Source organism: Mobula hypostoma, chromosome 4, assembly GCF_963921235.1.
Source record: "Mobula hypostoma chromosome 4, sMobHyp1.1, whole genome shotgun sequence".
NCBI lineage: Eukaryota > Metazoa > Chordata > Chondrichthyes > Myliobatiformes > Myliobatidae > Mobula > Mobula hypostoma.
The window spans coordinates 80,224,167-80,249,168 of record NC_086100.1 but is presented as its reverse complement, the minus strand read 5'-3'; the positions used below and the strand labels follow the sequence as shown (position 1 = coordinate 80,249,168).

At 42.6% G+C, this 25,002-nt stretch overlaps 1 long non-coding RNA gene across 1 annotated transcript; it reads right to left on the bottom strand.

Moving 5' to 3' along the window:
- Nucleotides 1-3,758: 3,758 nt before the first annotated feature.
- On the bottom strand, nucleotides 3,759-5,645 carry LOC134344852 (uncharacterized). The gene is made up of 3 exons (XR_010017543.1): nucleotides 5,600-5,645; nucleotides 4,942-5,019; nucleotides 3,759-3,947 (listed from the first exon to the last, which is right to left on the bottom strand). It is a non-coding gene; the product is annotated as an uncharacterized LOC134344852 (long non-coding RNA).
- Nucleotides 5,646-25,002: the final 19,357 nt, after the last annotated feature.

Sequence of the window (25,002 nt, the reverse complement as noted above, 5' to 3'; positions counted from 1 at the left end):
GCATGGCCCCTGTTACTACACTGTTCTGAATTCTGAACAGATAAGTGCCATTTTTGTACAGAATTGGCCAGCAATTAGGGATATTGACCATTTGGCAAACTATGTATGTTTGAATTCCTTACATGAAAGAACAATCTCCATTCACAATACAGGTGTTAAATGTTAATAGAAACTATAAGATGGCAACTGATGATACTCTGAATTTAGTAAACTTGCCCCTCAGTAGGTGTGCGTACCTTGGATCACTTATCTCATCTCCACACCCCTGATATGCAAGGCGAAGCTATGCTTTTCAAAGCTGTTTTTTCTTGGGCTGTCTGCACTCTATGCTTGCCTGGATATTATGTTAACCCTTGCCTTACCGCAACTTCCACAGACCTACTGTATATTTTGAAGTTTTGTGTGCAGCCTGCAAAACATCGCCATGTTTTGCCAGTGCCTTCTTGGATATTTACAGACCTTGAAGTTTGTTGATAACACAAAGATTGGTGGTGTTGTGGATAGAATAGAAGATCAGCAAAGGTAGCAATCAGATAAAGATCAGTTGCAAATGTGGGCAAATACATAGCAGATGGAGTTTAACTTTCCAAATGTGAAGTGTTGCACCTTGGTAGGTCAAATGCAAAGTGGCAGTATACTGTTAAGGGCATGAACCTGAAAAGTGTTGACGAGTAAAGAGGTCCTAGGGTCCAATTTCATAGCTCCCTGAAAATGGATCCACAGGTTGAGCGGGTGGCTAAGAAGGCTTATGGCATACTTGCCTTATTAGTCGAGGCACTGAGTTCAAAAATCAGGAAGTTATATTGCAGCTTTTTAAAACTCTAGTTAAGTCACATCTGGAATACTCTTTACAGTTCTGGTTGCCCTTTAATAGAAAGAATGTCGAGGCTTTGGAGAAGATACAGAAGAAGTTTACCTGGATGTTTCTTGAATTAGAGGGCATGTACTGTAACAAAAGGTCGGACAGTGAGGGGCAAGCTTTTTTACACAGAGAGTGGTGTATGCCTGGGATGGGCGGCTTGGAGTGGTGGCAAAGGTAGAAAGAGACTTTTAAGGGATGTTTTGATAGGCACATGAATGTGAGGAGAATGGAAGGATCTGGACATTGTGTAGGCAGGAGAAATTAGTTACCTATTTGATTGCCAATTTAATTAGTGAAGCACAATATCTGTGGGCTGAAGAGCCTGTTCTTGTGCTGTACTGCCCAATGTTAAATTTTCTATGATCTCAAAGAGGTACTGCGATGGGCACTTTATGGGTGTATCAGCATTTTGAAAGGCTGCTGAATGGATTCCACTCCAGGAATGATTTGTTTATCAATACTTCACAGACTCATCGGGTTGTAAATCACAGAAACAGGCCGCCACATCCATACTGACAATTTCTCCCCTCTGTACCAAAACATTTTGCAAATAAATCCAGATTTGATTGAACCAAGATAGCTATTTTTTATGGATTTATAAGTCTTGTTGAGAGCCAAACCACAGAAGTTCAATGAAAAAGACAAACGATTAGGTCTAGACCAGAAATCCCCAACCTTTTTTATGTTATGGACTAATATCATTAAGCAAGGGGTCCATGGATGGGAACCCCGGTCTAGAAAAATATATGACATTGTGTGATCCAATTACAGTACACTACTGCTTCTACTTCCACAGGAGGCTAAAGAAATTCAACATGTCCCTCATTTTTTAGAGATGCAGAATAGAAGGCATTCTATTCAGATACCTAAACACAAGAGATTCTGCAGATGCTGAACATCCAGAGTAGCGCACACAAAATGCTGGAGGAACTCAGCAGATCAGGCAGCATTTATGGAGAGGAAGAAACAATTGCCATTTTGGGCTGAGACCCTTCATTTGGGTCCCGATGACGAGCCTCAGTCCCAAACGTTGACTGTTTAGTCCTCTCCATATATGCAGGCTGATGGGCTGCATTCCTCCTGCATTTTGTGCCTATCCAGATGCAACTCAGTTTGGTACGACAACTGCTTGGACTGAGAGAAATAGTAGATGGTTGTGGACACAGCTCAGCACATCACAAAAACCAGCCTCACCTCCATGGATGATGTTTACACTCTTTAACTACCTCAGTAAAGCAGGTGACATCATCAAAGACCTCCACCCTCCCCAGACTTTCTCTCTTCTCCTCCCTCCCATGCACTGAGAAGAAGAATCAAAAGCCTGAAGGCACATACCACTAGTCTTAACAATTTCTATCCTGCTGTGTGAAGACAGCTGGACAGTTCTCTTGTACAGTAAGATAGACTCTTGACCTCACAATTTACCCCATCATAGTTTTGCATCTTATTGTGTGCCTGCACAGCACTTTTTTTGTAACTTCAATACCTTATTATTCACTCTGTGAGTGCTTTTCCTTTGTACTGCCTCAATATACTGATTAGATGAGATGAGATGCATGGATAGCCTGCAAGAAAAAAAATCTCTCTATCTTGGTACATGTGATAATAACACATAATATACAGAAATCAATAAGTGAGAAACAGTAGAAATATGCTAAATTAAAAGAGGAAATTGAAGTACTATAGAACATGAACAGGGTATGCATTGTCTCAGTGGCATTATTATCTACGACAGGTATCCAGAAATCACTGCACAACAGCATTAAATAATTAGGCCTACACAGCAATATTTAAGTGAATCTCCAGAAAACCACAATACTAAGCATCAGTGGAACAGTCTGAAAGTTCCTAGCAATTGAGATGTAAGTGTGCTTGGCTGTGGCCATACCTCAGGTTTTACCAGCTTAAGCTGAGAAAAATAAAAGTACGTCATAATAATAACTCCTTATTTATTTTGGTGTGTGTTTAGTCACACATTCAGATGAATAGATTTTGCAGCATTCCTTTCTTTTCATGGCCTATTTTATAAGTTTTTTTAAGGAACCCCACCTGTAGCATGGGTAGATACGATGTAGGAGCAATTTTTATGTGTGAATTTTAAAAGTCAGGTTCACAGTAAGTTCCCCGATAGCTTTACTGTCAGCTTTCTTTGAATTCAGTGATTCTTGCTTCAGTGAAGCTTAGTTACACTGAATAGGATATTTTTGCTACTTTGCCTTGTAACTCTGCAGAGTGATCTTTAAAAGCTGCTGGAAATATAATGTGAGAAATATGAGGTCAGCAACTTCATTGAAAAAAAAGTAGAAATGTAGAGTGTGGTGAGTTGTGTTCAGACAAGGATGTCAATAAGTAATTCAGCAAGTAATAGAGAAGATAAATGATATGCTGGTCTTTATTACAAGAGGATTTGAGTGCAAACGTCAAATGTGTTACTTCAGTGATATTGGGTTCTGATAGGGCCATATCTGGAATATTGTGTTCAGGTCAATTCTGTCTCCCTAAGGATGAACATGCAGTGATTGTTCACCTTACTGATTTCTGGAATGATGAGTTTGCCACTTGAGGAGAGATTAGCCAGACTTTGCTGATTCTCCTAAATATAGAAGAATGAGAGGTGATATCAATGTAACATAATCTCCAAATGGGCTGGAGAGGTAAAATTGATCTTTCTTCTGGCATTAGTATCATGTACCACATGTCATGTTTCAAAACATATTTTCAAAACAAGGGAATGGCTATTCAGGACTGTGATGAAAAGCATAAGAGGATAATGAATTTTTGTAATTCTCTCTTCCAAAAACTGTTGCTGAATATATTCAAGATAGAGTGATGGATTCTTCAGTTAAAGGACTCAAGAAGTGAAGCACAAGAAAAGGCATCAAGGTAAGAAGCCAGTATTCGTTTATTGAATGGAAAATAGGTACACATTGTCACATGGCCTTTCCTGCTTCAATCATTTTATATTCTTATTCTCTTGGCCCATCTTTTATGTGGTCTCCATATGTTAACTTGTTGTACGTGGTTAGCCACTTACAGCCCATGTCCAGCCAGCTTCAAACTTCCTCCAAGACTGTTGACCTTGCCACTGTCAACAGAAGAAATATTGTTATTAAAATTCCTAGATTTAGTAGTGAGGTTGCTTTGAACCACTCATCTGCAAAATTTAATTGGAGATAAACAGATGATCTCATAGCCCAGAAGCATATATCATCTGTACAATGACTTTTCCAGATAACAAAATATTGTATTGTGCATCTTTATTTAACTCTCTCCCTCCCACAATCACATCCTTTTCTGCTGCCAAACCAACTGAGTCCCTTGGATAATGAAGCAGTTAAAACAACCCGAGTATATATCTAGGGCAGCTCGGTTTGAATGGATTCTTCAGTGAGACTTACTGTCTGCTGGGCTACAGTGAGTGAGAAGGTGCAACCAGTTACATCTGACTGCTGATATTGTGAGCCTGAAGACATCCTGACAGCCAACTGATTGGTGAATTGAACTAACTGGCCCATTTATCATTTGTGTAGGAAGTATATATGCGAGTGACATACAGACTCCAAGCAGTCTTTCCCCTTCAAGTCACAATGTTGTATTACAGCGACTACTTTTAATCCATGCAACCATCATTTTAGTCAAATGATGTAAACAGTGCATGGCAGGAGGAAAAATATAACGGAAGGCAAACAATTCCTTGACAGGCAAATTGTACATGTTCTGCAAATCAGCAGATAGTAGAGTTGTGTTATAAGCTGCAGCATAATACCTGTGGTTTGGAAATGTTAACTGAAGATTTCACCTTCAATTTATATCATCTGAGCCTTGCGACTGAATTAGAGCTAATCCTCCACAACCTACCGGGAAAGTTTAGTTGTCTCCTGTCTCCATTTTGTTACACTCTGTCACAGATCACTGCTGATGGTTTGCAACCTTCTTGTCAAGGAGCTGAATAAAATTGCACTTATTTACCTCCTGAAATAGGTAGGAAACTGGTACTGATGGCATCTAGATAAAACCTGGAATTAAAATACACAGTGGCTCCTATTTTAACACAGCAAGTAAGATTTAAATTTACGTACAATTTCTTTCATCAACTTTCGCACAATTACAAGTCTAGCAGTCTTCTGCAGCTCCTCAGCAGATGGAGTGGTCCTTTTCTGCTGTACATACAAGAAGATGTTAGGTATGGAATGATAAATGGCAAGTAACAATCGTACCATACAATTGCCAGGCAACAACTATTTCCAGCAAGTAAGAGTCCAACTATCTAGCATCAAATTACTTCAAAGGACTAATGCTATCTTTTCTGTATTCACGCAAGAGATTGTGAATACAGAGAGGATTCAGATGACACACACTATTTGAACCTCTTACAGTTTTATATATCTCTATCAAGTCTCCTCTCAGCCTCCTTTGCCTCTAGAAAAACAAGCCCGAAGTATCCAAACTCTTCACATAGTTCAAGTCCTCCAGTCTGGGCAATGTTCTGTTGAATGTCCTCTATACACTGTCCATTGCAATCACATCCTTTCTGAAGTGTGGCAAACAAAAATGCACGCAATACAGCAAGTATGGCCTGATCAGCACATGACAGAGTAGCAACACAACCTGCTAACTTTATATTATTTTTATATTCCTGACCTACTTCTTTGGCACCCTATCTAACTGTGCTGTTGCTACTTTCAGGGAAATATCAACTTGAAGCAAGACAATTTTGGATCCAGTTAGCTAGCTTACCTTGGATCACTTGCACCTTAACCTTCTGAACCATGTGGGACCTCGTCAAATATCTTCCTAAGGACAATATAGAAAATTAACAAGTTGTTAAAAGAGAGTGCAATCAAAAAGCAGAAGGATGGAACTGCAGAAATACAGAAATATTCAGCAAATCAGTAACATCTTTGGAGATTCACACAATGTTAATGTTTCAGGTTAAGCTATATGAAATTGTTTGATTACAGGTTTCCCCCTCCATCTGAAGGTAGAGCGTTCCCATGAAATGGTTCGTAAGCCGGAATGTCGTAAAGTGAAGAAGCAATTACTATTAATTTATGTGGGAAAATTTGTGAACGTTCGCAACCCAAAAATAACCTACCAAATCATGCCAAATAACACATAAAACCTAAAATAACAGTAACATATAGTAAAAGCAGGAATGATATGATAAATACACAGCCTATATAAAATAGAAATACTTCTCTACAATCATTGCCTGCACTGTTCTCCGTAGCAAAAATCTCACGCAAGCGCTCTCGGCAGAAACACAGCACAAGTGCTGTTGGCAGAAACACGGCACAAGTGCTCTCAGCCAAAACACTCTCTCCAGTAAACTTTAAGCTATGAATCTTCCAAATCATACCAAATAACACATAAAAATACACAGCTGATATAAAGTAGAAATAATGTATGTACAGTGTAGTATCACTTGCCGGAATTGGGAAGACAACGCTGAGCACACTGATGATGGTGTGTTAGGCTGAGTCGTTGGAGGTTGGGGTGGTGCAGTGGCCCCCACCCTCCGGGCAGTGAACCGATACCGATCCGCGAAACATGCAGGGGTACAGAGGTAGCTGGGATGCACCCAGCACATTTTTAAGAAAAAAGCCGAAATAAACAAGCTAATTAATTAGGTGCCGCCTGGCACGTAATTAATTAGCTTGTTTATTTCGGATTTTTTCTTAAAGATGTGCTGGGTGCGTCCCGGCTACCGCTGTACCCCTGCATGCTTCGCGGATCGGTAACTGTCCGCGGCCCGGAGGGTTGGGGTGGTGGGACACTGAGGTTTCACCTCCTCGTCGTCTGTTTCCATCAGGGCAGGCAGGTCATCTTCTTCTATGTCTGCCTGCCTCGATGTTGAAGGTTGAGGTTCTTCATCTGCTGTGGCTGATTTGGAAGACTTGAAAAATGACAGTATTCTTGACTGCTTAGCCTCGCACATTTTCTATCATACAGTTCTTTGTAAGGACTCCAACCATCTTGCAAATATGCCCTAAACCGACATACCCTTTCAAAATTAAGCTTGTACTTTATCATTGCAGTGAAAATCTCATGCAGTTGCTTCACGTTGAGTTCCTGGACGATTTCACTTTCAGTCTGTTTGCTACTGCATTCGGTTTCGATTGTTATCCTTTCCTCTTCCAATTGCATCAGCTCTTCATCTATCAATTCTTGGTCATGGGATGCCAAAACTTCTTCAACATCATCTTTGGCAACTTCCACAACCCAAACTCACTTTGGCCTCACTTCGTTCACCACGATTGAAATGCTCAATTATGTCTAGTTTTACGCTAAGTGTAACAACCTTACGAGCTGTTTTAGGCTTTCTGATACCTTAGAACTCATCTTGCAAACAGCTGCTCACAGGCACGTGTTTAAGCAATGCCGGCGAGAATGCCGTTCTGAATCCGGGGGAGAGCGGCTGCTCGGGGCGCGCGCTGCTTTTTTCGCGCGCTGCCTTTTTTTGTAACAGTGAAAACACCTTCTGTTAGCAAAAACAGGTAACTAATGTAGGTCTTTCGTAACAGCGAAGTGTTGTATAGCAAACGTTCGAAAAGAGGGCATTTCTGTATTGTAACATGTACCAAGATATAGTGAAAAAACATTGTGTTACTTGGAATCCATACAGATCATTTCATCACATCAGTACATTTGGGGTCATACAAGGGAAACAATATCAATGAAACGTCATCAGAATTCATGCATTTCAAATATTCAGCACTTACAGTATTTTACTAGTGGAAAGTTGGAACTTTGGTTTATGTTACTATGATACATAATAAATTCTTACCTTGAACAACCAATTGCAATCAATTTCTGAGGTTTCCTGTTTTCGTGAAACATGATTTACAGTCTACCATAGAGTTCTCAACTTCAACTCCACTGATGCTTTGACTGTTGTTCTTGTCCCTCCGCACAGTCAGAGTAACGCAGAGTTCTCTTTGTCCCCATCTTCCACACATCACCCTTCATTTTCGGCAGACCATTCTCTATAATACTGAGTAACTCCTAACATCACTTTCTTCATCCTTCAGTTTCAGTTTTCTCAAGGGGAGGCTATTCATTTAACTATCTCCATGGACCATTCTCTTTCCTATGCAACTGTAACAGATGCAGAAGATGCAACACCTGTCCTTTTATGGTAGTCCCTTTAGACAGCCCAAACAGTTTCGCCACGTGAAGTAACTCTTAGAGTCACAGAGCACTACAATGCAGTGGATGTCCGGGAATGAAAGGGTTAACATATGTGGAGCATTTGGCAGCCTTGGGCCTGTACTCACTGGAATTTAGAAGAATGTAGAGGGATCTCATTGAAATCTACCAAATGTTGAAAGGGTAAGACAGGGTGGATGTGGAGAGGATGTTTCCTTTGGTGGGATATCCAGAACTAAAGGGTATAGCCTCAAAATTGATGGATGACCCTTTAGAACAGAGGTAAAGAGGGATTTTTTTTTAGCCATAGAGTAGTAAATCTTTGGAATGCTCTGCCACACACTGCAATGGAGGCCAAGTCCGTGCATATATTTAAGGCAGAAGTTGATAGTTTCTTGATCGGTCAGGGCATCAAGGGATATGGCAAGAAGGCAGGTGTATGGGGTTGAGCGGGATCTGAGCTCAGCCATAATGGAATGGCAAAGCACACTCGATGGGCTGAATGGCCTAATTCTGCTCCAATGTCTTATGGTCTTATGAAACCAGGTCTTTCAGACCACCTAGTCTGTGCCATACCATTAATCTGCCTAGTCCCAACATCCTGCACCCATACCATATCCCACAATGTCCCGGTCACAACCACAGATTCGGCAGCGCCGCAGATTCAGCAATTGTGCTTGTGAATATGCACGTGTCAGCTTATTATCATTTCATTGTGATAGTATTTAACACCATTCATTCTGTCGTAGTATTTGTCAAGACTTGGATATAGCTGCACTTCGTTATCTGCATTCTGCCTTGCCTGAGAAATTGGACTGTCGAGTCAACTGACTCTTAGTTGTTCTTTTCAGCCGCAGTGTAGGCTTCGGTTTCCGTACGAGTGTTTTAGTCAAAGGCCCTGTTTGGCCTAGCGTTTATTGTTTTCTTTTCCCCTAACACTGTTCGCATTAAAGTCTGTGAAATATTAACCTGCTTCAGTGTCTCTCACTCCGCACTTGGGCCATCTCCGAACTGGGTGACAGCAAGTCTCAACCATGCAAAGATGGACCCAGCAGAGAACGAGCAGCTGACCTTGGCCATGAGATTCATCAGTCAGAGTGATTTGTCAAAGCAGCAATGTTACGTTGACAGCAACGTCTCCAGTGTGACAGAAGGATCTTGCCAAGTAATGGACCCAACAAAGTTTGAACAGTGATGTTTTGACATTGGTGGTTTGAGGAGAGAGCGCCTTATTTTCAGTGCAAGTCCTGACTCTACATTCCGAGAGTCCTGAGTCTACATACTGAGCTTCTCTAGTCTACATTGAGTTTCTCTGGTATCCATTCCCAGCTTTTCAAGTCACAAGAACCCAGGTTCCCAGCATTGTGGTCCCGTGACTCAGATCTGCATAACAAATGAGCGCTTCAAGCAAGCTTTTCAATTGATTCAACAGATCATCATTTAAGTCAATAGTGTAAATTCTGGAAGAACCCTACTCCAAAAGCTATCCCTGGCTGGAGTGTGCAAATATACAAGTAAAGTAACCCTATTAAGAGTATTTTTAACCTCTTGATGAAAGTCATGGTACAGACTGGGAAGATTGAACTTTCATGCAGCAAATTAAACAGATCTACAGAGAACCAGCCAGCTTAGTGCTGTTTTGATCTGTAATATTGAGAGTATATCCTAATTGCCTCTGGAAAAATTGTGAAAGATAAAACACTGAGCAAGATTTGAAAAGGTTACTTCTCTAGGTTTCAAGTTTCATGGTTTCAAGGTTTCCCAAGGACTTTTCTCTATGTTCCCAGGGTTTTCTTTTTCCCATCGTTTCCAAGGCTTATTCAATATATTTAGTTTTTCAAGGTCCTTCCCAACTCGAGGACTCCCAGGCCTCCCCCTCGGCCCTGCCTGAGGTTTCTTGATCTAACTTGAGGTTCCTTGGTTTCTCGGCCCCTTTTGGCTGCCCAGGTCTCTCAGTCTGTTGGGGTTCCCAGGCCCCTCTCGGTTCCCCAGGTCTCTCAGTCTGTTGGGGTTCCCAGGCCCCTTTTGGCTCCCCAGGTCTCTCAGTCTGTTGGGGTTCCCAGGCCCCTCTCGGTTCCCCAGGTCTCTCAGTCTGTTGGGGTTCCCAGGCCCCTCTCGGTTCCCCAGGTCTCTCAGTCTGTTGGGGTTCCCAGGCCCCTCTCGGTTCCCCAGGTCTCTCAGTCTGTTGGGGTTCCCAGGCCCCTCTTTCAAGATCCCCAGGTCTCTCAGTCTGTTGGGGTTCCCAGGCCCCTCTTGGCCCCTGAGGTCTCTCAGTCTGTTAGGGTTCCCAGGCCCCTCTTGGCCCTCCAGGTCTCTCAGTCTGTTGGGGTTCCCAGGCCCCTCTCGGTTCCCCAGGTCTCTCAGTCTGTTGGGGTTTCCAGGCCCCTCTTTCAAGTTCCCCAGGTCTCTCGAGTTTTCAGGTCTTCCTGGGCCATCAGGTGCCAGCTATAGGGAGGGGGGTCCTGTGGTGACTTCTTCAGGCCTATGCAGGGCATCAGAGAGCATTTGGGCTCTGAGGTTTTTAGAGCACCTGAATTAGTTAATTGTTGCTTAACAGTTATTAATGGTATGAGAGTTTCTTGTGTTTTTCTCGAGCGACTCGCTCTTTGTAATGTGGTTTCCTGGTGCTTTCTGTTTAAGTTAGTTTATTTTGATAAGTTCAGATTTTGTGTTAGTTTTATTCTTGAAGCAGATGCTGGATTATCTCCAATTGGAGAGCCCTCATTGTAAGAATGATTTGTCTCATGGTGTCGCTTGGTCGAGCTACCTCTGTATAAGCTCTTGTTGCTGTCTCTACAAGGAAGCCTTTGGCTGCGATATTAGCAGTTCACACAATGGCACTTGTCTACCAGCATCACTGAAGGACATCTTGGACAAGCCCCTCATTTGGACTTCCAGCAGACAGAGGTCTGTGGCTGCTCAGGGGCTGCGCCTACAGAGGGGGGCCCTGTCACAACCACAGATTCGGTAGCGCATCAGATTTGGCAATCGTGCTTGTGAATATGCACGTCAGCTTATTATCATTTCATTGTGATAGTATTTAACTCCATTCATTCTGTCATAGTATTCGTCGAGGCATGGACATAGCTACACTTCGTTATCTGCATTTTGCCTTGCCTGAGAAATTGGACTGTCGAGTCAACTGACTCTGAAGACTAGCGGTATTCGTTTAATTCCTAGTTGTTCTTTTCAGCTGCAGTGCTTTCCATTTGAGTGTTTTAGTCGACAGCCCTGTTTGGCCTCATGTTAATTGTTGTCTTTTTCATTTAACACTGTTCGCATTAAAGTCTGTGAGCTATTGACTGCTTCAGTGTCTCTCACTCTGCACTTGGGCCATATCCGAACCGACTGACAGCCCCTCTCATTCATATACCTATCCCAATGTTAAAATCAACCCCACATCAACCACTTGTGCTGGTAGCTCATTCCACACTCTCACCAGCCTCTGAGTGAAGAAGTTCCCTGAAGTTTGCCCTGAAGCATTTCACTTTTCATAAGGAATAAGGTGGATGATCTTGTCTTAGAGCTACAGATTGGCAGGTATGATATTGTGGCCATCACTGAGGCATGGCTAAAGGATGCATGTCTCTGGGAGCTGAACATCCAAGGATACACGTTGTATCAGGAGGATAGGCAGGTAGGCAGAGGGGGTGGCGTGGCTTTATCAGTAAGAAATGATATTAAATCATTAGAAAGAGGTGACTTAGGATCGGAAGGTGCAGAATCTTTATGGGTTGAGCTAAGAAATCGCAGGGGTAAAAGGACCCTGATGGCAGTTATATACAGGTCTCCTAATAGCTGCAGAGATGTGGACTACAAATTACAACAGGAAATAGAAAAGACTTGTCAGAAAGGAAGTGTTATAATTGTGGGGGATTTTAACATGTGAGTGGATTGGGAAAATCAGGTCCTTTTGCACCTCCTTTTTTCTCTTAACCAGGTCTTCAATATCTATCAAAAAGCAAAGTTTCATAAAAATGTTATCGTTCCCTTTTAATCTGACAGGAACATACAAACTCTGTAAGCTCAAAATTTCATTTTTGAAGGCCTCCCACTTACCAAGTACACTTTTGCCAGAAAACATGGAAAAAGGTACACACTTGCCAGATCCTTTCTGATACTGTCAAAATTGGCTTTTCTTCAGTTTAGAATCCCAACCCAAGGACCAGACTTATCCTTTTCCATAATTCCCTTGAAACTAATGGCATAATGATTACTAGATACAAAATGTACCCCAACACAAATTTCTGTCACATTCCCTAATAGATCTAGTATCATACATTCTCTTGTTGGGACTTTCATGTTCTGATTAAGGGAGCTTTCCTGAACACATTTGACAGACTCTTTCCCATCTAGCCCTTTTACAATATGGTAAGTTTAAATCACCTACTATTACAACGTTATGTTTCCTGCAACGGTCTGCTGATCCACACCCTATACTCATCCTCCTTTGTACAATACTCCTTGCATTGAAATATATGCAGTTCAGAACAGTTGTCCCACCATGCTCAACCTTTTGATCCCTGACCTTGTATGTAGGCTTAACAACATCTAGCTCCACAACCACTCTGTTCTTGCCCTCTGGTTCCTTCCCACTAGCATTTCTTCCAATTAGGCATTTATGGAATCCTCCTTTGAGGAGAGAAAGCAATTACAGATTATGTAATTCCTTTACAGAACACTTTTCCCTTCAGTAAAGGCTATCCTGAGTTTTCAGTCACCTGTTCCTTTATTTAGTTTTATCCTGCCCGCTCTGACTTCTCTCACTGTTTCAAAGTAAGATTAAAGAACAGTGACTCATTTCCCATTTAGAGCAAAAGTAAAACAAAATGCTGGAGTTACTCAGCAGGTTAGGCAGCGTCTCTGGAGGGAAATAAATAGGGCAGAACCAGAATAAAAGAGCGAGAGAGGCAATGAGTATGATCTGGAGCGTCATAGGGGATCTAGGAAAGAGGGAAGGTGAGAAAGTAGAGGAGCTGGAAAACTGAGAAATTGGGATCATTTCGGTGGAAAGGATAAAAGGGTTGAAGAAGAAGGAATCTAATTGGAACATCAGTAGAAAATGGAATAAAGGGAAGATGAGGAACCAGAGGAAGGAAGGTATAGGTGATGAGGGAAAGGGAGGGAAAAAAGAAGGGGTAAAGGTCCAGAGGGAAGATGTAAAAAAAGAAGGAAAACAGAGGGGAGTGGCTACAGAAAATTAGAGATGCCACCAGATTTGAGACTACCAAAACAGAATCCTTCTTCATTCTGTGTCTTGCCTCAACATGGCAGCAGGGGAAGCTATGGACAGACATGTCAGTGGGAAAAGGAAATGGAATTAAAATGGCCTGGCTGTTTCAGAGGATGGTGCAAAACTGCTTGACGTTGTGTTGTGACTCACTGATGTAGAAAATGCCACATCAGGAGCATTGAATACAATAATATCCCATCTGGTCCACACCTCCTTCCCCTTATTCCATGGTCTAATGTCCTCTCCTGTTAAATTCCTGCTTCTTCAGCCCTCTACCTCTCCACATATCACTTCCCAGATTTTCACATCAGTCCCTTTTCGGTACTTTCCCACTTTCCTACTTTCCACTCTCACCTGGATCCTCCTGCTAGCTCATTCTTCTATCTACCCTTACTCTTTTATTCTGGCTTCTGCCCAGTTTCTTTCCAACAATGATGAAAGGTATTGGCCCGAAAAATCGATTGTTAGTTTCTCTCCATAGATGCTGTTTGATCTGCTGAGTTCCTCCAATGTTTTTTGTGCATTGCTCCAGAATTCTGGTCTCTCTTGTGCCATGATTTCTCCTCTAGATATATTGCAACACTCAAAATTGAACTCAATCAATTCACCCATCAGCCCTTATGGCTTATGTTGGAACTGGACAATTCTGTTGTAAGGTAATATCATTTTAGATATTCGCTTTTCAGTGATGCTACCTGATTTACTTTGATATTTCCCCAAGCATTCACATTTATTTCAGATTTTCAGTTGTTGCCATATTCTCCATCCAACAGTTCCAGCATGGTGGTCGTTTTCTCCCTAACTCCCCTTACTGATCTACTAGGTTGATGTCACTGAAAGTAATTATGTTGCCTGAACAACGCTATCACAGACGTTACCCTTCTTCTCTCCATACCCACTCAAAGTAAACTTAAAACAAAAATACTTGATTTTTGTTTTCATTTTTCTAGTCCTAATAAAGTGCTATTGATAGGAAACATAAATTGTTTCTCTCTATAGGTGCTGCCTGATTGGCAGTGTATTTCCATCATTTTCTGTTTTTTTGTCTTGGCAAAGTCAACATCAAAGTTCAAAGTAAATTTATTAACGAACTCCATATATGTCACCATATATGACCCTAAGATTTATTTCCTTGCGGGTATACTTGGTAATTCCAGTGCCCATAGTAGAATCCATGAAAGATTGCACCTTAAATGGTAGACAAACAACCAGGGTGCAAAAAACAACAAACTGAAAATACAAAAAAAAGAAATAATGATAATAATAAATAAATTATCAATAAATATCGAGAACATGAAATGAAGAGTCCTTGAAATTGAGTCCAGTTCAGTGAAAGGGCGAGTGCAGTTGAGAGAGGTTCTCCCCTTTGATTCAAGAACCTGACGACTGAGGGATAATAACTATTCCTGAACCTGGTGGTGTGAGTCCTGAGGCTCCTGTACCTTCTTCCTGCTGGCAGCAGTGAGAAGAGAGCATGACCTGGGTTGATGGGTGGGGGTGGGTCCCTGATGATTGATGCTGCTTTCCTGTGACAGTGCTCCACGTAGATGTGGTCAATGGTTGGGAGGGCTTTACCCATGATGGACTAGATCATATTCATTACTTTTTGTATGACTTTCTGTTCAAGGACATTGTTGTTTCCATTCCAGGTTGTGATGCAATCAGTCGATATACTTTTCACTGCACATCTAAAGAAGTTTGCCAAAGTTTTAGATATCATGTTGAATCTTTGAAAATTCCTGAGGAAGTACAGCTGCTGTTGTGGTTTCTTCATAATTGCACTTACGTGCTGGGCCCAGGACAGGTCCTCTGAAATGATAACATCGACGAATTTAAAGTCGCTAACCCTCTCCACCTCTGATCCCTCGGTAAGGACTGGCTTGTAAATCTCCGGTTTCCTATTTGGGAAGTCAATAGTCAGCTCCTTGGTCTTGCTGACATTGAGTGAGAGGTTGTTGCTGTGACACCACTCAGCCAGATTTTCAATCTCCCTCGATATGCTGATTCATCACCACCTCTGATTTGGCCAATGACTGCGGTGTTGTCAAAAAACTTGAATATGGCCTTGGAGCTGTGCTTAGACGCCCAGTCATAACTATAATATGAGTAGAGCAGTGGACAAAGCATACAGTGTTGTGGTGCACTGATACTATGCAGATAGTGGAGGAGATGTTGCGGCCAAATTGAACTGACTGGGGTTTGCAAGTGAGGAAATCGAGGATCCATTTTCATAAGGAGGTATTGAGGCTAAGATCTTGAAGCTGGTTGATTCATTTATAGAGATGATAATATTGAATGCTGAGCTTTAATTGATAAAGAACATCCTGATGTATGCATCTTTGCTGTTCAGATATTCCAGGATTCAATGGTTCAATGGCTCCATTTAATATCAGAGAACGTATACAATATACAACCTGAAATTCTTACTCTCTGCAGACATCCACGAAACAGAAGAAGACTCCCAAGGAATAAATGACAGAAAAAACTTAAGAACCCCAAAGCTCCCTGCACCCCTCCCACACACAAGCAGCAGCAAGCAACAACAACTCTGCGCCCCACTTATTCTAGCATAAAGCATCAGCATTCCCACCACCCACCATGCAAACAACAGCAAAGCCCCCAAAAAGAGACCGTGATCTACAGTACATCAATGACTAGTTGTTCACTCCAACATTTCAACATCCCACAGGCTCTTTCTCTCACTAACATGGGAGAGACAGATATCAGTCCTTCCACTGTGAGAGAGGAGACAAACAGTTGCTATTTCAATGTTACAGTCGGTCTGGTGTTGCTTTTTATTTCGAGTTACCTGACTCGAGAGAGAATCAGCAGCAAACTCTCACTCAGCATTGAGAGAAAGAGAGAGAGAGAGAGAGAGAGAGAGATCACTGAGTACAGAGACCTCTGACAGCTGCTCTTGCTGCCTTCGATGTTTCCACTCCTGCTGCACTTCAGTTTGTGACACCTGTGAGAATTCACATGCAGGGCCATGCAGAGCCGCAGCTTGAAGGCACCTGACTTTAGGTGAACATGGCGATTGGCGAGCTCTGAGAATGGGAACATGCTGCCATGCCGAAAAACAGTGCCACTGTAGAACCAATGAAATGGCATCTGCAGTGGACCCGTTTTGCAGGTAGGCAAATTGGAGTAGATTCAGCTCACTTCTGAGGCAGCAGCTGACGTGTTTCATCACCTACCCCTCAAAACACCTCATCACAGTGGATGTCAATGCTACTGGATGATAGTCCCTGAGCCAGGACACCCACGTACTTCTTAGGCACTGGTATAATTGAAGCTGCTTGGTACCTCAGACTGTCAAAGCAAGAGGTTAAAGATATCGGTGAACACTCCAGCCTGTTGATCAGCACAGGTCTTTAGTTCTTGGCCAGGTACCCCATCTGGGCTAGATGCTTTCTGTGGTTTCACCCTCCCGAAGGATGCTTTCACGTTGGCTTCAGGGATTGAAATCATAGGATCATCAGGGGCTGTGCGAGTTTGTGAAGTTTCCTTCATGTTTTGAAAGGTCAAAGCAGGCACAGTAGGTATTGAGCTCATCTGGATGTGAAGCTCTGCTATCACTTATGACACGTAAGTTCACTTTGTAAATGATCACTTCATAACATTCATATAAGACCATAAGATATAGGAGCAGAAGTAGGCCATTCGAACCATCGAGTCTGCTCCGCCACTCAGTCATGGGCTGGTCCAATTCTTCCAGTCATCCCCACTCCTCTGCCTTCTCCCTATACCCTTTGATGCTTTGGCTAATCAAGAACCTATCTATCTCTGCCTTAAATGCACCCAATGACGTCCTTCACAGCTACTCGTGACAACAGATTCTACAGATTTACAACCCTCTCTGCATCTCTGTTCTAAATCGACATCCTTCACCCCTCTTGTCCTAGACTCTCCTGCCATGGGAAATAACTTAGTCATATCTAATCTGTTCTGGCTTTTTAACATTTGGTTTGAGATCCCCTCTTATTCTCCTGAACTCCAGGGAATACAGCACAAGAGCTGCCAGATGTTCCTCATACGGTAACCCTTTCATTCCTGGAATCATTCTTGTGAATCTTCTCTGAACCCTCTCCAATGTCAGTATATCCTTTCTAAAATAAGGAGCCCAAGGCTGCACATGAGATTCCAAGTGAGGTCTCACGAGTGCCTTATAGAGCCTCAACATCACACCCTTGTTCTTATATTCTATACCTCTAGAAATGAATGCCAAGATTGCTTTCACCTTCTTCACCACCGACTCAACATGGAGGTTAACCCTTAGGGTATCCTGTACGAGGACTCCGAAGTCCCTTTGCATCTCTGCATTTTGAATTCTCTCCCCATGTAAAAACAAGTTTGTCTGTTTATTTCTTCCATGAAAGTACATGACCATACACTTTCCAACATTGTATTTCATTTGCCATGTCTTTGCCCATTCCCCTAAACAATCTCTCTGTTTCCTCAACACTACCCGCTCCTCCACCTATCTTTGTATCATTGGCAAATTTAGCCACATAGTCCTATAGTCCAAATCATTGACATACATTGTAAAAAGTAGCGGTCCCAACATCGGCTCCTGTGGAATTCCACTGGTAACCAGCAGCCAGCCAGAATAAGATCCCTTTATTCCCACTTTCTGTTTTCTGTCGATCAGCCAATGCCACCCACGCTAGTAACTTCCCTGTAATTCCATGGGCTGTTATCTTGCTAAGCAGCCTCATGTGCAGCATCTTGTCAAAAGCCTTCTGAAAATCCAAGTACACCACATCCACTGCATCTCCTTTGTCTACCCTGCTTGTAATTTCCTCAAAAAATTGGAGTAGGTTAGTCAGGCAGGATTTTCCTTTCAGGAAACCATGCTGGCTTTGGCCTATCTTGTCATGTGCCTCCAGGTATTCTGTACTCTCATCCCTAACAATCGATTCCAACAACTTCCCAACCACTGATGTCAAGCTAACACGTCTATAGTTTCCTTTCTGCTGCCTCCCACCCTTCTTAAATAGCAAAGTAACAATTGCAATTTTCCAGTCATCTGTTACAATGCCAGAACCTATCCATTCTTGAAAGATCATTGTTAATGCCTCCACAATCTCTCCAGTTACTTCCTTCAGAACCCGAGGGTTCAGGTCTAGGAGATTTATCCACCTTCAGACCGTTAAGCTTCCTGAGCACCTTCTCAGTCGTAATTTTCACTGCACATATTTCACTCCCCTGACACTCTTGAATGTCTGGTATACTGCAGATGTCTTCCACTGTGAAGACGGATGCAAAATACACATTCAGTTCCTCTGCCATCTTTGCACCTCTCATTATAATATCTCCAGCATCATTTTCTATTGGTCCTACATCTATCCTTGCCTCTCTTTTACTCTTTATATACTTAAAAGCTTTTAGTATCTTCTTTGAAATTTGTTGCCACCTTCCTTCATAATTCCTTTTTTTCCTTCCTAATGACCTTCTTTGTTTCCTCCTGCAAGTTTTTAAAAGCTTCCCAATCCTCTATCTTCCTACGATCTTTGGCTTCCTTGTATGCCCTCTCTTTTGCTTTTAATTTGGCTCTGACTTCACTTGTCAGCCATGGTAGTGTCCTTCTTCCATTTGAAAATTTCTTCTTATTTGGAATATATCTGTCTTGCACTTCCCTCATTTTTCACAGAAACTCCAGCCATTGCTGCTCTGCTGTCCTTCCTGCTAGTGTCCACTTTGGCTAGTTCCCCTCTCATGCCATTGTAATTTCCTTTATTCCGTTGAAATACCAACACATTGGAATTTAGTTTCTCCTTCTCAAATTTCAAAGTGAACTCAATCATATTGTGGTCATTGTTTCCTAAGTGCTCCTTAACCTTAAGCTCTCTAATCACTTGCAGAACATTGTGCAACACCCAATCCAGCACAGCTGATCCCCTAGTGGGCTTAACAACCAGCTGTTCTAAAAAGCCATCCCTTAGACATTCTACAAATTCTCTCTCTTGAGGTCCAGTACTGGCCTGGTTTTGCCAATCCACTTTCATGTTAAAATCTCCAATGATTATCACGGCATTGCCTTTCTGACACACCTTTTCTACCTCCTGCTGTAATTTGTAGTTCACATGTCGGCTGCTGTTTGGAGGCCTGTATACAACTACCATTAGGGTCTTTTACCTTTCCATTTCTTAACTCAACCCATAGAGACTCTACACCTTCCAATCCTATGTCATCCCTTTCTAATGACAATATTACTTCTTATACACAGGGCCATACCACCCCCTCTGCCTACTAACCTATCTTTCCAATGCACCGTATATCCTTGGATGTTCGGTTCCTAATTGCAGCCATCCTTTAGCCAAGCTTCAGAGATGGCCACAACGTCATACTCGCCAATCTGTAGCTGAATTTCAAGATCCTCTATTTTATTTCTTATGCTGCGTGCATTCAAATATAACATTTTCAGTCCAGTATTTGTTGCTTTCTGTTATAAATCATCCCACTGGCTGTGATTATGCCTCATCTCCTGCCTGTCCTTTCTATCATCTCTGCTACACGCTATCTTTGATTTACTTCTGTGTTCCCCTTCCTCAGCCCTATCACTCTGGTTCCCATCCCGCTGCCAAATTAGTTTAAACCCTCCCTAACAGTCTATTAACCCTGTCTGCTAGGATATTGGACCCCTTTGGGTTCAGGTGTAACCCATCCTTTTTGTACAGGTCATACCTCCCCGAGAAGAAGCCTTAATGATCCAGGAACCCGAAGCCCTGCCCCCTATACCAGTCTCTCAGCTACGTATTAATATGCCTGCTCACGCTATTCTTGCACTCGTTAGCACATGGCATAGGCAGGAATCCTGAGATTACTACCCTGCAGGTCCTGCTTTTCAGCTTCCTACCCAACTCTCTGAATTCTCTTCGGACTCCTTGGTCCTCTCTTCCCTAAGAGAGACATTTCAAACCTCTGAAGAAACAGTCCGTGATGGCATGTGATCTGCGTAGGTGAAAGCTCCAGCAATACATTCAATCATGCCAGGGCTGAATGGTTGAATCATCTGTGAGAGTTGACCAGCCTACTCCTGTTTCTGGTTGTAATATCCAGCCTAATTAATTTAGAAGGTAACTAAATGCAATTTTGAACTGATTTTCAGAGTTTATGCAATAAATATTAGAATTAAGTGAAAGGAGATAAACATAATGCTGGTTGGAACAGCAGCACCAAAATCAGATCCAAGCAGACCGAAGAGCTCTTCATCTAATATTGTGTATTCACCATACCCAAGGCAAAATTTAACATCTTTCCCTGTCTCTGTCCAATTCAAACCAGGCTTTATTTTTTTTATCATCAAACATGTTCCTACTGTTCTCATATTCTTCAAAATAATTTACCTTAATTTCTCACTCTGTGGTTTCTTAAGCTCTCTGGTTAATGCAGAGAAAATTCAATATCAGGTGGTAATGGGTATGGGATTAAAAACACACTGCATTTTAGAGTTATAAGTGATTGCTTTGCACTTAATTTTCTTTGTTCTATTTTATATTACTGACACTGAGATATCCTGGGGATAATAAAGAATATTGATAAATGTATGTGTAAATCAATTTTAATACCATTTCTTAGTGAAAGAAATTAAACACTCACAGATAATTTTTGTGTTGGATACAAAAAAAAGATTTGATGAATTAAAGGAGCCAGTGGGGAATATGATGGTACAGTCGCTTTATTGAAGTTTACTTCAGTTGGTTTAATAATTGGGGTGAACACAGTTCAGTGGAAAATAATAACCTATTATTTAATAATATTTTATAGTTTAATTATATTCTATAATTTTATTATTATCATTAAATTATTGATAATTTCACTATATTATTTAATAATAACCCCACCTAAGATGGCACCGATAAGTAGCAACTCTTTGCATGCATTTCCAATGGGAATCATCAAATATTCCCGCTTAGAACTACAATAGCTGAAATCCATGTCCACAGCCATGGGTACTGGAGTAAGCAACATCGCTTTAAGATGTTTAAAAAGTTGGCTGCCCTGAACAGCAGACTAAGATCACGAGTGCAGTTCATCTTTGAGGAAGTGGAAGCAAAGAAACGTGGAAGTCGTGCTGGGCTACTGGTAAGATTGAAATGCAGAGGCCTTAGACCCCCACTTCCAACTATCTTGCAGGCGAATGTACAGTCTCTTCAAAATAAAATCGGCTTCAGAGCAAGGTAAAGGGGATGGAATATGCTTTATGATTAACTCATCATTCTGCATGGACTCGGTCTCTATCCTGCTCACCTGACCTGAAACGTCTAGTGGTCAAGCATCATTCATTTTATCTGCAGAGCTTTCCACTGTCATCCTGGTAGCGGTGTACATTCCACAGATGGTTAACAGCAGGCAGGCACTGGAGAAGCTGAACACCATGGTCAGCAGTCTGATTCCTTCCCTACCATTGTGGGGGATTTCAACAGGTTAGCTTGAAGAAGTCTCAGTACAACTAGCCACCGTCATATCACCTGTGGAACCAGAGGAGCCAACATACTTGACCATTGTTATACCACCATTAAGAATGCTTACTGTAACTTCTTACACATGCACTTTGGAATCTCCAATCATCTGACTGCATTTTACTCCCAGTCGAATTTACTCCCATAGGCGAGATTGAAGACTGCAGCACCAGTGGTACAGAGCAAGGTATGGTCAAGGGAGCCCTTACAGGGCTGCTTTGGTGATAATATCTCCTCCTCGCTGACGACCAACACTGGCGCACACAGGGGTGTGTGCTTAGCCCACAGCTCTACTCTCTCTATACCCATGACTATATGGCTAGATGTAGCTCAGATACCATCTATAAATTTGCTGATGCTACAACCATTGTTGATAGAATCACAGATGAAGACTAGAGGACGCACAGGAGTGAGATATGCCAACTAGTGGAGTGGTGTCACAGCAACAAACTTGCACTCAACGTCAGTAAGATGAAAGAGTCGATTGTGGACTTCGGAAAGAGTAAGATGAAGGAACACATACTAATCCTCATAGAGGGATCAGAAGTGGAGAGAGTGAGTTCAAGTTCATGGGTGTCAAGATCTCTGAGGACCTAATCTAGTCCCAACATATCGATGCAGCTATAAAGACGGCAAGGAAGTGACTATACTTCATTAGGAGTTTGAAAAGGTTTGGTATGTCAACAAAAACTTCTATAGATGTACCATGGAGAGCATTCTGACAGGCTGTATCACCATCTGGTATGTGGTGGGAGGGGGCGGTAATACTGTACAGGACCGAAAGAAGCTGTAGAGGCTTGTAAATTTAGTTGGCTCCATCTTGGGTACTAGTCTACAAAGTACCCAGGACATCTTCAAGGAACGTTGTCTCAGAAAGGCAGTGTCTATTATTAAGGACACCCAGCACCCAGGGCAACAATTCTCATTGTTATCATCAAGTAGGAGTGTCATGTGTGAAGCCAAGTAGAGCTGCAGAATGGATGATGCTAATGAGAGAGATAACGAAAGACAATGGAGAAACATTCAAAATGCTAATAAGAGAGAAGAGAGTGATTAACGAGAAAGCAACACAATTCAGATGTTGGCATCGGCCACAGACCGTTTGCTTTGAACCTGAACTGTTTGAAGTTTGATGTACAGGTGATACCCCATCAGGGGGATAAAAATAGCAGGTTTGCTAAGGCACAAGACACATGCCACAAGACCCTGGAAAGAACAGTGTGCCCAACAAATTGGTGGGAGTTTGGAGGACCGGTTCGCGGGAATCGGTCAGAGGCTCACAGGGTGTAAATGTACAATTGGTGGGAACCTGGTGTGTGTCCGCCCTTGCCTGGGTGCCAGGTTCACCACGGAAGAACAGTCGTATCCGGAACGGAAGGGTCACAGTCGGTAACCACAGCTGGATCAGAAGGCATCGAAAGGTCTGCCTGAAACCAATTGCATCTCTTACTCTCTCTTTCCCTCTCTCTCTCCAACGGTACAACAACAGCGATTACTTCGAACTGCTCTAGACTGAACTGAACTCTGCTTCACCTTAAGACTGATCATTTTACCCCTAGACTGTGATAGAGCTTGGTTGATTCCTATTACCCTATTTCTGGGTACATGTGTGTATCATCATTGCTAACCTGTTACATTTATATCCTTGCAGTTAGTGTACTGTATTACTTATTTCTTTAATAAAACTTTATTAGTTCCTAGTAATCACAGACTCCAACGAGCGTTCCATTTCTGCTGGTTTGGCAACCCAGTTTCGGGGTACGTAACATAAGTGGGGATGTCGTCCCGGAATTTTGAACGCCAAAATTGGGCCTGGGTAAATTGATTGCGTTAAATTCCCAAAAGAAAAAAAAGGGCAAACAGCAAAAATGGAGATTGAGGAATTTCTAAAGGCACTAACCTTGGAGGCATTAGAGGATGCCAGGAAATCAGAATTGGCGACTGTTGCAAAATGGTTGAATCTTTTTAAGGGGAAACAGACAATGAGGAGAGCGGAGATGCACAGAGCCATTGTTGAGCATTATGTATCTAAAGGTGTGTTTCCCCACGGGAGCTGGAGGTGGTGTCTATGAGCAAACCTGGTGGGGAGGTGGTGCAGCTGCAGATGGAAAAATTAAGGCTCAAGCATGAGTTCCGAGTAAGGCAGCTAGAACGAGAAGAGAGAGAGAAGCAGAAGGAAAGGAAGTTTGAGCTGGAGAAGTTAAGCATAGCGCTCGAGAGGGGCCAAATGCCGGACCAAGGTGGAGGGTTCAGGGCAACCCAGGAAGTTAGGTTGGTTCCCCCATTTGAGGAGGCCGATGTTGATCAGTACTTCCCACATTTCGAAAAAGTCGCTGCAAGTCAGGACTAGCAGCGGGATAAGTGGGCTGTTTTGCTTCAGAGCGTACTTAAAGGGAAGGATCAGCAAGCTTACTCAGCGTTGTCAGCAGAAGATGCCCAGAGGTATGATGTGGTGAAAGAGGCTATACTCAGGATTTATGAATTGGTCCCGGAAGCATACCAGCAAAGGTTCTGGAATGTGAGGAAGCAGTGGGACTGCACGTATTTAGAGTTTGCCGGTGAGATGCAGATGTATTGTGAGCGTTGGTGCGCCTCGAAAGGGGTCACTGGGAATTATGACAGACACAGCTAATACTGATTGCGCAATTTAAAGGTTGTGTCCCTGAAGGTATGAGGCCCTATCTAGATGAGAAAGAGGCAGAAACCTTAGCTGCAACTGCTAAGTTAGCGGATGAGTACGCGTTAACACATAAAGCAAAGTTTACCCCGAGTAAGAGCTACCAGAAGGATAGTCGAGAGGGCGGAGAAAGTCCGCCGGCAAAGCCAGAAAGTAAGCCGGGGACTAGTGAGAAGGATAAGGAAGATGGGAAGCAGTTTGGTAGGAAGTCTCCTGGGGTCGTATGCTATAATTGTGGGAAAGCTGGTCACATTGCGTCCAGGTGTTTTGCCCCAAAGAAGGAGATGGGGAAAGGAAAAACGACGACTCCGACTGGCTGTATTGAGCCGGCAAACAAACCGCTAGGGGAGAAGAGGTCTGATAGAGTTCAGGAAGGGCGCGAGAAGTTTACTTCGGTCGGATTGGTGTCGGTGAAGGAGGGGTCAACCCCAGTTCCAGTACAGATCTGGAGAGACACTGGGGCTTGTCAGTCATTGATCTTAAGGAGGGTGTTAGAATTTAGCACAGAGACCGAGACTGGGGAGGTCAGTGTAATAAAAGGCATTGGGAAAGGGACTGAAGCAGTACCTTTGCACCAGATATACCTGAAAAGTGACTTGGTCTCCGGACCGGTCAC